General features: G+C 45.6%; 3 long non-coding RNA genes across 3 annotated transcripts in view; 1 reads left to right on the top strand and 2 right to left on the bottom strand.

Annotated features, from left to right (window-relative positions):
- The window catches only part of LOC140686131 (uncharacterized), a 34,359-nt gene extending 28,863 nt beyond the window's left edge, over positions 1-5,496 (bottom strand). The window contains exons 1-2 of the long non-coding RNA XR_012059667.1: positions 5,360-5,496; positions 3,936-4,111 (exon numbers count right to left, since the gene is read on the bottom strand). This is a non-coding gene — a long non-coding RNA (uncharacterized lncRNA). The remainder of the gene's footprint in view (positions 1-3,935; positions 4,112-5,359) is intronic.
- Positions 5,497-5,651: 155 nt separating this feature from the next.
- The window catches only part of LOC140686314 (uncharacterized), a 45,806-nt gene continuing 39,006 nt past the window's right edge, over positions 5,652-12,451 (top strand). The window contains exon 1 of the long non-coding RNA XR_012060044.1: positions 5,652-5,720. This is a non-coding gene — a long non-coding RNA (uncharacterized lncRNA). The remainder of the gene's footprint in view (positions 5,721-12,451) is intronic.
- On the bottom strand, positions 8,077-11,693 carry LOC140686315 (uncharacterized). Its single transcript, XR_012060045.1, has 2 exons — positions 11,584-11,693; positions 8,077-8,428 (listed from the first exon to the last, which is right to left on the bottom strand). It is a non-coding gene; the product is annotated as an uncharacterized lncRNA (long non-coding RNA).

The following is a 12,451-nucleotide window of genomic DNA, read 5'->3' as shown; positions in this document are numbered from 1 at the left end:
TGACTGAGGCAACACCTTGGTGACAGGGACCAAGCACAGCAGTGAAGGGGCTGGCCCCAGGGGCCATGCCCCTGCATTGGAATTCTAATTCTTCCACTTCTTAGCTGTATGATTTAGGGCAAGTTCCTTCCCTCTCTGTTCCTCTCTTACCTAATTTCCAAAATCCGAGTTAAATATGGAGTCTACTTCACGGGGTTAACAGAATGATAAGTGAAACACCTATAAAGAGTTCAGCACGCCGCTGGCAGACTGTGAGCCTTTAATAAATGCAAACAATTATGTTTTATAGTATTAATCTTGAGGCTGGCGTCTATGGACGTAGCATCATCTCAGGGCAAAGTGGGGGCTGTGAGTAAAAACGGAAAGAGATGTTTCACTAATCACCCCTACAAGAGCCCAGCGGGAGCAGAGGGGAGCCTGCTCCGTAGCGTCTGATACAGAAGATGGCACAGGTGAGAATGATGCCGCAGAAAACAGCCTGAAACTGGGTCACTGATCAGGAGGAGCAGAGCCGTGGCTCTCAACCCTGGCTGCAAGTTGGAGCTGGGGGCTTGCAACAAATGTTGCCACTTGGGTCCCCCTACCAGAGTTTCTGATTCGACTTGGCAGGCTGAGCTCCCATTTGGGTATTTTTAAAAAAAGCCTCTTGGATGATTCTATTGTGCAGCCCGGGTTGACAAACACTAGGCTGAAGATGTCAGAATAATGTGAACCAGAAAAGGAGGGGAAAAGTGAGGGAGTCGAGCACAGTGAGGCAAGGGAGGTGCCTAGGAAAGCAAAATTCATGGATAAGGAGTGCCTCCTTAAATTTTGTATCCTGGGCATCTCGCTTGCCTTCCTTTAAAATCAGTCCTGCCTGGAGACACTCCCAGGGGCTGACAGCAATATCTTGTGTTTCCCTTGTATAGGTGGGTCACGTCTTTTTGGAAGCTGACATCTAACAAGGGAAGAGACTAAATCGCTACTCTCATCCATCCATCATCCAGCCATCATCCATCAGTCCATCCCCCATTCACCCATTTAGTCACTCAATAAAAATACAGTGAGGACCTTTTATGCACAAATACCTAGCTAAGCCTCCAATCTGCTGTCATCCACCCAAACAGGTCTGAATTGTTTGTGGTCTCTTTGTGTATTTGTTGGCAGCCCTGCCTCTGATCTTAACTTATGAAGAAGACCAGGGGGAAAATCCTGGATCTTCTCCAGCTCTAAAACCCAGCGTCTGGAGCCAGATGGGCTGGATGAATGTCAATGTGGGTGAAGTAATGGGATGTGGGCCTTTCCCATCAGAGGTCTGGTGATTTGGAAGGAAAAAATTGTGCCCTGACTTTGGCACTTAGTAGCTGTGGATCAATAGCTCTGTTTAACCTCTCCAGACTGTACTTCAAAAATTTTTTAAATAAGAACATTAGGGGGTAGTAATGATCAAATAAGCAGATAAGCAGGTGGGGCCTGATTTATGGTAAGTGTTTTTATAACGAAGGCCAGAGAAGCCATGAACGCAATCGGTGGGACATGTGAATGACTTTGAGGCTTTTGTTTTTCACTTTGTAATCAACTGGGGGAGAGCCTCAGGTTTCCCTACCTAAGCAGATCCCTTCAGAACCAGAGAAACTTAGAACTTGGGATTGGCAGGAATGTAAATGTCATCTAGTCCAATTCTCTCATTTTACAAATAAAGTAATCAGCCTAGAGAGGAATACGCTTTGACTGAGGCTGCATACAGTCTTGGACTAGATCATACATCTGGGGCTATGATGGGGGACTGGAAGCATTTCTCCTCATGGGGACACAATTAGACCACCTGTCTAAAAATCTTTCACATACTGCTGAAAACATATCGGAGGGGACTTTAATTATGAGGGAAGGCATTGGGAAGTTCACCTGCCCCACTTCTCTGCCTCCTCCAATGCCTGAAATTCCACTATTAGTGGTTCATTCCTTTGGCTAATTTGTGGCTTTCATCCTGAATAGCTGGCAGTGGGGACGAAGGCACAGCATGATTGAGTTTACTCTTCCCTCCCCCACCTGTTGAACTCTGACTCATCTTTGGAAGCCCAGCCCAAAAGTCATCGAACACAGGAACTAATAACATATTCTGAGTCATCCTCTGGGCTATGTGCTCAGGATACAAGGACTATTAAGGAAGCTCAGGTCCTGCTAGACATCTCACCGTCTGGTGGCGAGGCCAGCTGAGAAAACGCACACTTACAGCACAAAGTAGAAAGGATGACAGTGGATGCAAACACAGGAGTGTTCAGAGGGGCTCCCAGCCTGGAAGAGGGCAGGGGCAAGGACTATGTCTATTGCTCAGTTTTCCTGGAGTATAATTTCTCCACCAAGTGTTCACCTAGCCTTTTGCACAATCCCTGTCAAAGCATTCATCTTAGCCACTTGTGAAGTTTTATGGGCTTGTCTGTCCTAGGATGTGGGCTCCTTCAGCAGGGGCCCTGTGTCACCCAGCTCTGTGTTCCTTGTGCTAGCAAGGGGCTTGGCACAGAGTAGGTGTTCACTAAATTTTACTTGAAGGAAAGAATGGATAGAAATGAGGGTCAGACTAAAGATAAGACGTAACAGGGGTCCTGGGAGAAGAAGGAGACCAGAAGAGAGACACAGGTATGTGGGTGAGAGAGACTGGGGCTGCCAGCCCTTCTAAACCACATTGGACCTAACTTTCTGTTTTGGCCAGAGCTGGGGGCCTGGGACAGGACAGAGGCCAAGGGAAGGCTTTTGAGGCCCCAGAGAGAGGAAAGGATCATCCGCCCATCATCGTGTCAGCCTCTGGTTGGTGCAGCAGGAAAGCTCAGGGCACAGCTCAAGGTCCAGCTGGAGGAGCCCCATTAGGCATTTTCCATCTTCCAGCTCTACAGCACTTTGACTTTGCTCTTCATGTTGATTGAGATCCCAGTTTTATTGTGAATAATTCACTAATTCACTGTACCTTGTTTTGAAATCTCTCTTTAATTGGATTTTTTTTTTTTTGGTTTTGAGTTAGAGTCATTTATATTTGTTGAATAATGACCTTGTCAATGAAGATCACAGTGAAATAAGAAATATTAGACTGTGAAGTTTTCCATGATGGTGGGAAGAGTGCAGACTGTGGAGAAGGCACGGGGAGATGGCTCTGTCTGGTCCTTCTCCTTGGGTTCCCTGACCTCCCTCTATGCTCTTGTTTCTCTTTGGCTTGATGATCTTCTAACATATCATATAATCTACTTGTATATCATGCTTATTACTTATTGTTACTCTCTCCCTCCCACACTATAATGTAAGTTCCATGATGTTATGAATCTTTGTCAATTTTGGTTGCTGATATATATCCCCGAAATCTAGAAGAGGGCTTGGAATATAGAATGTGTTCAATGAATATTTGTTGAATAAATGAATGAATAAATAAGAGTCATCACAGGTGAATCAGTCCAAGATTTGGAGGGCACACTGAGTGATGGGAGGAGGGAATTATGAAGTTGTAGGTGCACAACTTCTGAAAACCCGTTGGAACCAAGATGGCACTGAGCCGCTTGGTTGTGGTGGCAGTCATGGAGATGATGATGGTGAGGAGGAGGAGGATGATAGAGGTGATGATGGTAATGGTGGTGGGGATGGTGGCGATGGTGGTGTTGGTGGTAATGGTAGTGATGATGATGACAGTGATGGTGGTGGAGCTGCTACTGATGATGAAGATTATTATAAAAAGGGAATAGATTCCTTCACATCCACTGAACTTCAGAATTTACAAAGCATTTTCATATCCTTTTTGACTTCAATATTAACAATACCCTTGAGAGGCAACAGAGGCCAACATTACTGCCACCTTTTTCAGAAATGACCAGGGCTCAAGGTGATGAAGTGACTTGTCCAAGAAGGCACAGCCATCAGAAGCAGAACCAGGATTGTAATTCAAGTCTTAACGTCCATAATAAAACACCACTTACCGAGCTCCTCTTGTGTTTCAGGCACCCTGCTAGGGCTCTACGTTCCTCTCTCCTGGAAACTTGAGAGTCAGAGACTTGAACACCTCACTGCAGATGCCTCGCTTGCAGGTGACACAGGTTCAGATAGTGATGGCACCACTTCCCACCGTGTACCCAGGGGAGCAGAGACAGGAAGGCTGCAGGGAGAGAGGAGGCTCGTCCTTGCACTCCTGAGCGATTATACCCCTCTTCCCATGTTGCCTCCATCTTCTTCTCCACTCTCTTCTGACCCAGCCTAACACACTCCCCATCCTTCGATGGTGTTAGGATCAAAAAAATCTACCCCCACCTAGATCCTAGTCGGACGTGCTGCCCAGTTCACGCTGGCCATCACATGGAGGCGCAGTGCTTGGGCCCCAAGGAAAGACTGAGAAGCAGCTTCTGCTCTCAGTGTGGCCACGTTTTTGTGGCATCCCATGATATGTGCCCTCTCCCCAGCTTCCTGACATTTCTGATGGGGAGAAAGCCACGGGCAGAGGATCTGAGAGTGGGGTCTCCTGGGGCACGTGTGCATGTGTGTGTTTGTGTGCACGTGGCAGTGGTGGCCAGTAAACCACAGTGACCTGGGTTCGGTGTGGCTCTCACTGTGCTCCACCCAACACTTGAGACCTTGTCGCTTTGGGGAATTAGAAAAGTGATCCTTTTCATGTAAACCTGGGCCCCATCTACCTCATTGACTAACTTCCCAAGAAATTTGTCTTAAAACAGGAACAAAAAGCAGACCTAGTTTATCTTAGAGACCTGTGCACACAGGTCTGGGCCAGAAGTCTGTTCTGAATCATACATTAATGTCCCTATTGCCTATGAGGAGGCTGGTCTGGGTTGAAGCGGCAAAACACTGAATTTGGTTTCCCCAACAACCTCTCTCTCTCTTCTCTTCCAACTGCAAAATCCATTTTGATGGGATTTCCTGGAGTAGGATGTTTGGAAAGGACCTGAGAAGTACCTCCCAGAGGGAAGGTGGGAGCTGACAGACGTCAATCAAGTTCCTCGTGTGCCAAGCGCCGTGTTGTCTGTTCTACCTATGTGGTCTTGTCAAAGGTCTCAATAGAGGGAAACAGCAGCCCCAGGGGGGCTCTCCCAGGACCTAAGAGTGGACAGTCTTGGGACCAGTATTCTGGTTTTGGGAAGACCAAGCAAGAGGAAGCGATCTTAGAGGACAGTAGGCGAGGTCTTGAGGAGAGAGACGTAAAGTAGAAGCTCAGGGTGGACGTTGGCTGGTGTAGACGAGTTTGTGAGTGTTGGGAACCTCTCTAGCTCTACCCTCTCCTAAACACACCTGGTAATGGAGAGATTTAGGAGTCAGAAGTCTCTCTTTGGGAAGTAACAGGAACCCAAGGACCATGTCAACAAGCATGTGATCAAGACTTAAAAATACAACTCACATTCTTTTCCATTTGATTCCATTTCACAGGCCTATTCTATGCAAACCACTGTCCAGGGTCTGGGAATTCAAATTGCTCAGATTTTTACCTCCCACCTCTCTGTACTCGTAGCACGTTCTGGTTCCTACCAGCTTCCCCCCCACCCCGGCATCTTCCTGTGGCCAGCTGGTGTCTCTGCTTTCAATCCGCCTATTATCAGTTCTAATTGGTTGAGTTATGATGAAGTAACAAACACTTCCAGAATCTCAGTGGCCTAAAACAATACAGCTTTATTTCTCATTCACACAACATACTTAAAGCATGTCACTGGAGGGTTCTGATCATCTTGGTCACTCAGGAGCCCAGGCTGACAGAGGGTTAGGTAAGTGAATGACATCGCCATCTCCACACTCTAACAGGGGAGAAGACAAGGGGAATCACATGCCAGCTTTTAAGTACTTCCACCTGGAGGAGACATAGATCACTTCTGCTCTTATTTCATTGGCCAAAGGAAGTTCACATAGTTACATATAATCAGGGGTCAGGGACGTATAATCTCCCCTTGTGTTTGAAGAAGAGGAAAACCAGAACGATTGGTGATCACTAGAGATGTGGTGCCCCTCATCCCCTGTAATCCACTGTTCTCATTCCCTTCTCTCCTGTTTCCCTCCCTGATCCATCTGAACTCCATTTCTTGACCACTCAGCCATTTGAATGTTCCCTCCTTCTGTTCTCTCCATCGCTTCTTTCCAAACTCTGCCATCTGCTGCCTCCCATCCTGTCCTCTTCCCCACCCAGCCCCGGAAGGTCCCACCTCCATCGCTTGGCTGCTTTGAGTAGTGACTGTACACAATCTCTACATCTAACTCCACAAGTTTCCCTTGCCCCTAATTGAGCTTAATGATTTATGTCTTGTAATGGACACAAATGGGCAAGAATTTCTGGATCTCATTAATAATTTTAAGCATGCCAGAAGTAGGATTTTAAATCCTAAGCAAAAATTAAATGACCATGAAATCTCTGTTTTGCTTCCCAGGAGACAATCCCGTTTCAACTTGACAGCTTAATTAAAAGCTGGGTAAATTGGATGCAACACTTTTAATAAACAGGACTTGGCAGGCCTGGGAAAGAGATAGAAGGGAAGTGAGAGTGGGAGAAAATGAAGCTCACAATGTAACAAAAGGAAATTAAGTTACGGGAGGGCTCTGTCCTGTAGAGTGACCTTTCTGGGAGCTTCAGATATCTTCAAACGACATGACTGACCCAGGAGATTCTGAGAGAATTGATTCCCTTCTCTGACTCTAATTTTCTCCAGGGCCATATTATTCCACAGGGCAAGGAAGCTAGAGTGCAGGAATGCTCCTGGAGGATCTTGCTTTCTTCCCTTTTTAGATACATGCTTGACTCCTTCTGGACCAACCTTCTTGCAAACCCCAAGTCCATGGGGGAAGCTGCTGGTAGGCTGGGGCTGGGGGATTTGCTCTGAAGGACCAGCCTGCGTGGTGGGCTTCATGCACAGGGTCATCTTCAGCCTCAGTCTTTGTTTACATTTTATGGCCTTGCCTTACCCTTAGATCTGCTTTTTGACTGTGAGTTTTTATGGTCAAAGTATTTCCACCTCTGCTAAGATTTAGATTCTCCCCTGGCTCACAGGTCCAGCCTGGGACCCCCGACAATGGGGAAATGATCATGCAGGGCTCACCCAAAGTTCACTAGTGATCTCAGGCAGAACCTAGGAGAAGTTCTCTGGCTGCCATTCTCAGCCTTTAGCAGAACACAGGATTGCATCATATCAGTAAACTCAGTGTACAGAATGTGAAGATTTGGAATAGAAAGAAGGCAGGCACAGAGCTTCCCACCTCCACTCTCCAGGATGCTTTCCTCCAATCAGAAGGAACCACGTTTCCATTTACATTTAAGGTCACCTCTCTCCCCCATCAGCTGCCTCATTGGGTTGATCCTAACTTTGCACTCAATAGTAATTTACTTCTGTGTAGCTGCCACATGCTGTTTGAATTCATGTAAGGCTGCCTATCTCTCTTGCCCAGAAAAATACGTTTTAAACAAAGAAAGAAACTAAAATGTGTTTAAAAGTATTGTATCCTTCAGTGAAAAGCCTCATCTGGTGGAACCAGCCACAAACAACGTGGTGGGTGAAAAATGATTTCTCAGGCAGGTGTCGGATTTGCTGATCTTTGAACAAGGGTAGTTTACTAAGAGGAAGAAAAGAACCTTCATTACCATGTATCGAACCCTCTCACTTCCACTAAAGAATCGGGTAAACCTAAAGCTGGTGGAAACCTTGGCAATCACTTGGCTGAAGAAGCTGAGCCCCTGAGAGAGGAAGTGACTTGTCCAAGCCCCACAGTGGGGTTGCAGCTGGGCGATCAGAATGATGTCAGTGAATAACCTTAACTTACAGAGATTTGTGGTCTTATCATATTTGGCTATTGGTATTTCTACCTTAATGCAAAGCTACAGTTTTGCCAAGTCACCTGCTAAGTGAAAACAAATTTCATTCTTTTACACTGACTTCCATAAAAAGCAAAGAGATGTTCTTGCTTAAAAAACTCTAACAGCCTGAGTTGTCAAGTTTGGGTAGAAAAGAGTTTAAGTGATAGAGTGAAAGATGAGGGTGCTTCGCAGTTGCCTGGAACCAGAGGTGAGAACTAGGAGTGACTGCAAGTCAATAGGCATGAGGTTTCTTTCTGGCATGATGGAAATGTTCTAAAATTAGATTGTGGTGATGTTTGCACAACTCTGTAAAAATTTACTTTAAGTTATTGAATTGTACACTTAAAAATGCACAAATTTTGTGGTATATAAATTATCCCTCAGTAAAGTCATCCTTTCCAAAAAAAGTAAAAAGAAAGACATGACTGGGAGTGAGGGCTCAGACAACACTTGCAAGAAAAGAGCGTAAGATGATAAATCCTGGGATGTCAGACTGGTGGGTGTTTAGGCTCTCGAAGGCTCTCTGCCTCCAGGACACAGGGCAGCAGCTGAAGCAGATGGTTCAGTTTCTGATCAGTCGTACTCCAGATCCTTGTCTAAGAGCTCAGTTGTGATCTTGAGAGATCTCTTCAGCTCCTGTCAAAGGCAAGTTGAGTTGGGTGACATTTAAGAGAGACAACATATACATTGTGTTAGCGACACACTCCTCTGGGCTACAGATGTCCTGTTAGATCCCCAGAGGTAGAGCAGATGTTTGTCCTTCATTAGCTTAGATACCCATGGGAATGCTTTTGCAGATGTTTTAACCACAGTCTTTCTATTTTATCCAGGTTCAAGGAACAGAATGACCACATGATGACTATATAGGTGTTTCTGCCAAAATATTGCCCATTAAATTACGGCTCGATGCTCTGTCCATGAGACCAAATTTAGCGAGTACCCCACAGAATTTAGTACCAAGAAAAAATGTTTCTATTCCGAAAAGTTGAATGACTTATTTTCTAGGCAATGGGAGTAACTGAACCCAAGTGGCTGCTCCTTCTCTTTCTTCCTCTCCTTCTTCGTCCTTTTCTTCTTCTCCTTTGTCTTCATTTTCATCTCCTTCAGTTTTGTCTGGACTGCCAGGACACACTGAGCTAAAGTTAGAGCGGAGCGACAGGTATGATGTCATCTCTGATACCACTGCTTCCCTGCTCTCTGGTCCGTTTCAGGTTCCTCTCACACATTCATTCAACCATCAAATGCTTCTCAAGCACATAGCATGGTCCAGGGACCATGTAAGACACTGCGGTTGGAATGATGGATAAGACCTGATCTTTGCCCTCATGGAGGCAGACATAGGAATAACTGCAAATCGAATCTCATAACAGGGACCTGCCCTAGATGCTATGGGAATGAAAAAAAAAAAGTAGGAGACAGTAGGAATAGAGAAACAGAGGACAGCTTTCCAAGGTCCAAAATGCTAACTGTATTTTCTCATTTTCTGTATTTGTGATGCTGTGGCATTTGTGAGCTCACTGACTGGAGAGAGGCTATCCCTCCTAAGGCTAGTCAATTCTTAGCGATGGCAGAAGTCTGGGAAACACACCTTTCATATGTAAACTAGCCAATCCAGAGCCCAAACTCAGAGCCACTTTCTCTACCTGGCTCTCACATTCCAGGAGGCAATATTCCTCTGCCTGAAACCAACGTAGGGCCAGGTACAGACCACAAGAGAGCACTTCTATAGACCGGAGCTGCCGACATTATTCAAACGAGCCAGTCCTAAGCTGTTCCCCTGCCCTGCACTGCCCTGCCTTTCCCATGGAGAACACAATCCAGGCTCTGGGTCATGCTTCCTCCTTGTTTCCTCTTCTTCCTGCCCAAACCTGGTGCTTTCCCATGTGACCCTGTGTGGCATGGCATGCCCCCTCTTCTTGGAGTGCAATAAATAAAAATTATCTTTTAATCGCATTAGCTTCGCCGTGTTGTCACTAGTCACCCTCACAACTTCAGATCCTGCTGGGACAGTAGGTGAGGCTTAATGGGTGACTGGGGCGTCGTCCAGGTGGAAGGGTGTTCCAGAAGCAGAACTGGCTTGAGCATTGCCTCACAGGCTTGACAAGACAGGACCATTAGGGCGCTGTGTCTGGTGCACATTTTCAGCTCTTTAAAGGTAGCCTGTTAACATTCCTTTTGCAATGTGGGTGGGATGTAAATTATAAATAACAGTGTCTGGACCAGGTCTTATCCGTACAAGATTGAACTTTCCTCAAGGTCAGGTTCTGACAGCTCTTTCTTTTGCTTTATCAAATGCAGAACATAGCAGAGCCCAGACTTTGAATCCCGACTCTATCCTGTGAGCTGTATGTCTCTGTTCAAGTTCTTCAGCTTTCTGTACATCAGTTTCCTCATCTCTAAGGGGAAGTAATACCAGTAGCCTCAGAGAGCTGTGAAGATTACATGGGTAAATATTCATGAAACAGAACAGCAGCCAACACAGAGTAAGAGCTATGCCAGTGTCTGCTGCATTATTTTCTGAATCTTGCTGTGTGGCAGGGACACAGGAATCTATAAAGATGTGGAATGTATGCTCCTACCCCATAGAGTTGCCAAGTGTGAGCACCTAGAGAATTCTGGAAGACCAAAGGGTTGCATGAGAAAATGCTGAAGGTGATAATAGACTTGATAGGTCGGCCCTCAAATACTTTCAAATAGAAAAGGGAAAAGAGAAGCTGCAATGCTGTGGAGAGAGTGCTGGGTTTTGAATCTGGTAGACCTGGTTTCAAGGTCGGGGTCAATTGTCTTCCGGCGTTACCATTTCCTAGCTGCGTGATCCAGTTAGTTGATTTCTCTGAGTCTTCGTAGATAACAATCTTTACCTTAGCGGATGGGAGCAGACCAGAAAGCAATAACAATAGCTGATATTTACTGAGCACTTGCTATGTGCTGGGCACTGGACTAAGAGTTCCACAAGGAAGTCCGCTTAGAGGCAGGTCAGTAACTCAGTGCCCAAGGTCAATGAGTAGTAAGTGGCTGAGCCAGAATTTGAACCCAGATATTTTAATTCCAGCGGCTGTTCTAAAAACTAGAATTTGATGCTAAATCTCTCAGAGTGGTGCTGGAGCCAGCAGGCACTCAGATAATGATAGAAGTTGCTATTATTACCTATGTAATATCTTGCTCTATTTGGCTGACAGCCCATGGTCATTTAAGCCTCCCTTCAGTGTTATATTTTCTTCTCTTCCCCAGCACCAGCCTGGTGATTTCTCCCATACGATACATCACTCTGGGCAAGCATAGACCCAATTCTCTGAAAATTCTCAACTTTGTATTTTCTTCAAGTGATGAGGAAAAGAGGAAAGCTCCCAGCGGGTCCCAGGCACATTAATCAAAAATTAATCCAATAAAGTTAGTAATAAAACAATCCGATTAGAAAAACAATTTGAAATGCAGGCCTTTGCAGATGGGGAACATTAGATCAGATAAATGATTTACTCTAAATGGATTTAATGCAGAAACATCAGGACCTGCTAGCCAAGGAAGCCCAAGGAATTCTGGGGGCCAGCTTGGATTGACTTGGCCTGGTAGCAACCCTAGAATCTACTACGGCCAAGTCAACTCAGGTGTTGGATCAAATGCCAGGCCAGGGCAACGAGGGTGCTGGCGGGCCGCTCAGCCCATGAGAATATCTCTAATTGCATATGATGTCAGCATGCTGATAATGTCACTTCTAAACTCTTCCTGGTCAGGTTGGGAAGACAGCTGGGGCCAAAGGCAAATCCTACCAGTTCAAGATCTGTGGCTCCCACCTTTAGTCAGAACAGTGCCACGTGCATCCAGCAGCCTCAAGGAATTGCTTCCCATAAGCTTCCTTTTCGGCTCAGATCCAGGGCAGAGTTTAACATGCAGAGGGTACTGGCTGGACCTATGCACATAAATTAATTTCACCAAATTATGTTTTAAAAAGATAGAGAGAGAAAATAGCTTAACTCAATAACCAACCTCCGTCTCCTGTGTGCCTTTCCTTTACTATTTTGACTGGTTTTTATTCTCCAACAAAGGTCAAGACAACGTGATGCAGTGGTGGGCACACCAGGAAACAGGCAGACCTGGGTCCACCTCTGGGTTATGGTCATAGGTGACAGGTGGTAGGGAGGGCAGGATGCTTCAGTGTAGTGTGAGGAAAAGAAGTCAGATCGGGTCTGAATATGGCTCTGGTGCTTCTTAGCTATGTGAATCTCGGTGTGCTCATCTTTAAAATGTGGGATAAACATTCACTTACAATGTTTTGTCACATGTAAGATAATGTTAGAGCAGATAACTCAAAAAATTATTGAGTGCTTTTTAGATCCTTGACAAGACACACATAATAATCACCACCTTTTTCTCCCTTCTATCCATTAGAGTAACAATGTCTTTATCTTTCATGCCCTGGGTGAAAATTGGCAATAATTAAATGGTTGGATGGATGGATGGATGGATGGATGGATGGATGGATGGATGGATGGCAGGGGCTAAGAGAAGTCCAGAAACTACAGAGCATCAACCCAATTTTTTGCAGAACAATCAGGAAAGCCCTTCTGATGTCCACAGAGGAAGGCAGCAGAGTGAGAAAGCCACATGAGTGGGGAAGGAGGGAACAAAGAGAGTGGGAGATGAAAGACGACAAGGAAAGTG

Source organism: Vicugna pacos, chromosome 16 (genome assembly GCF_048564905.1).
Source record: "Vicugna pacos chromosome 16, VicPac4, whole genome shotgun sequence".
Lineage (NCBI taxonomy): Eukaryota > Metazoa > Chordata > Mammalia > Artiodactyla > Camelidae > Vicugna > Vicugna pacos.
Note: the sequence above shows the minus strand (reverse complement) of the source record. Positions and strands in the feature narration are given on the sequence as shown.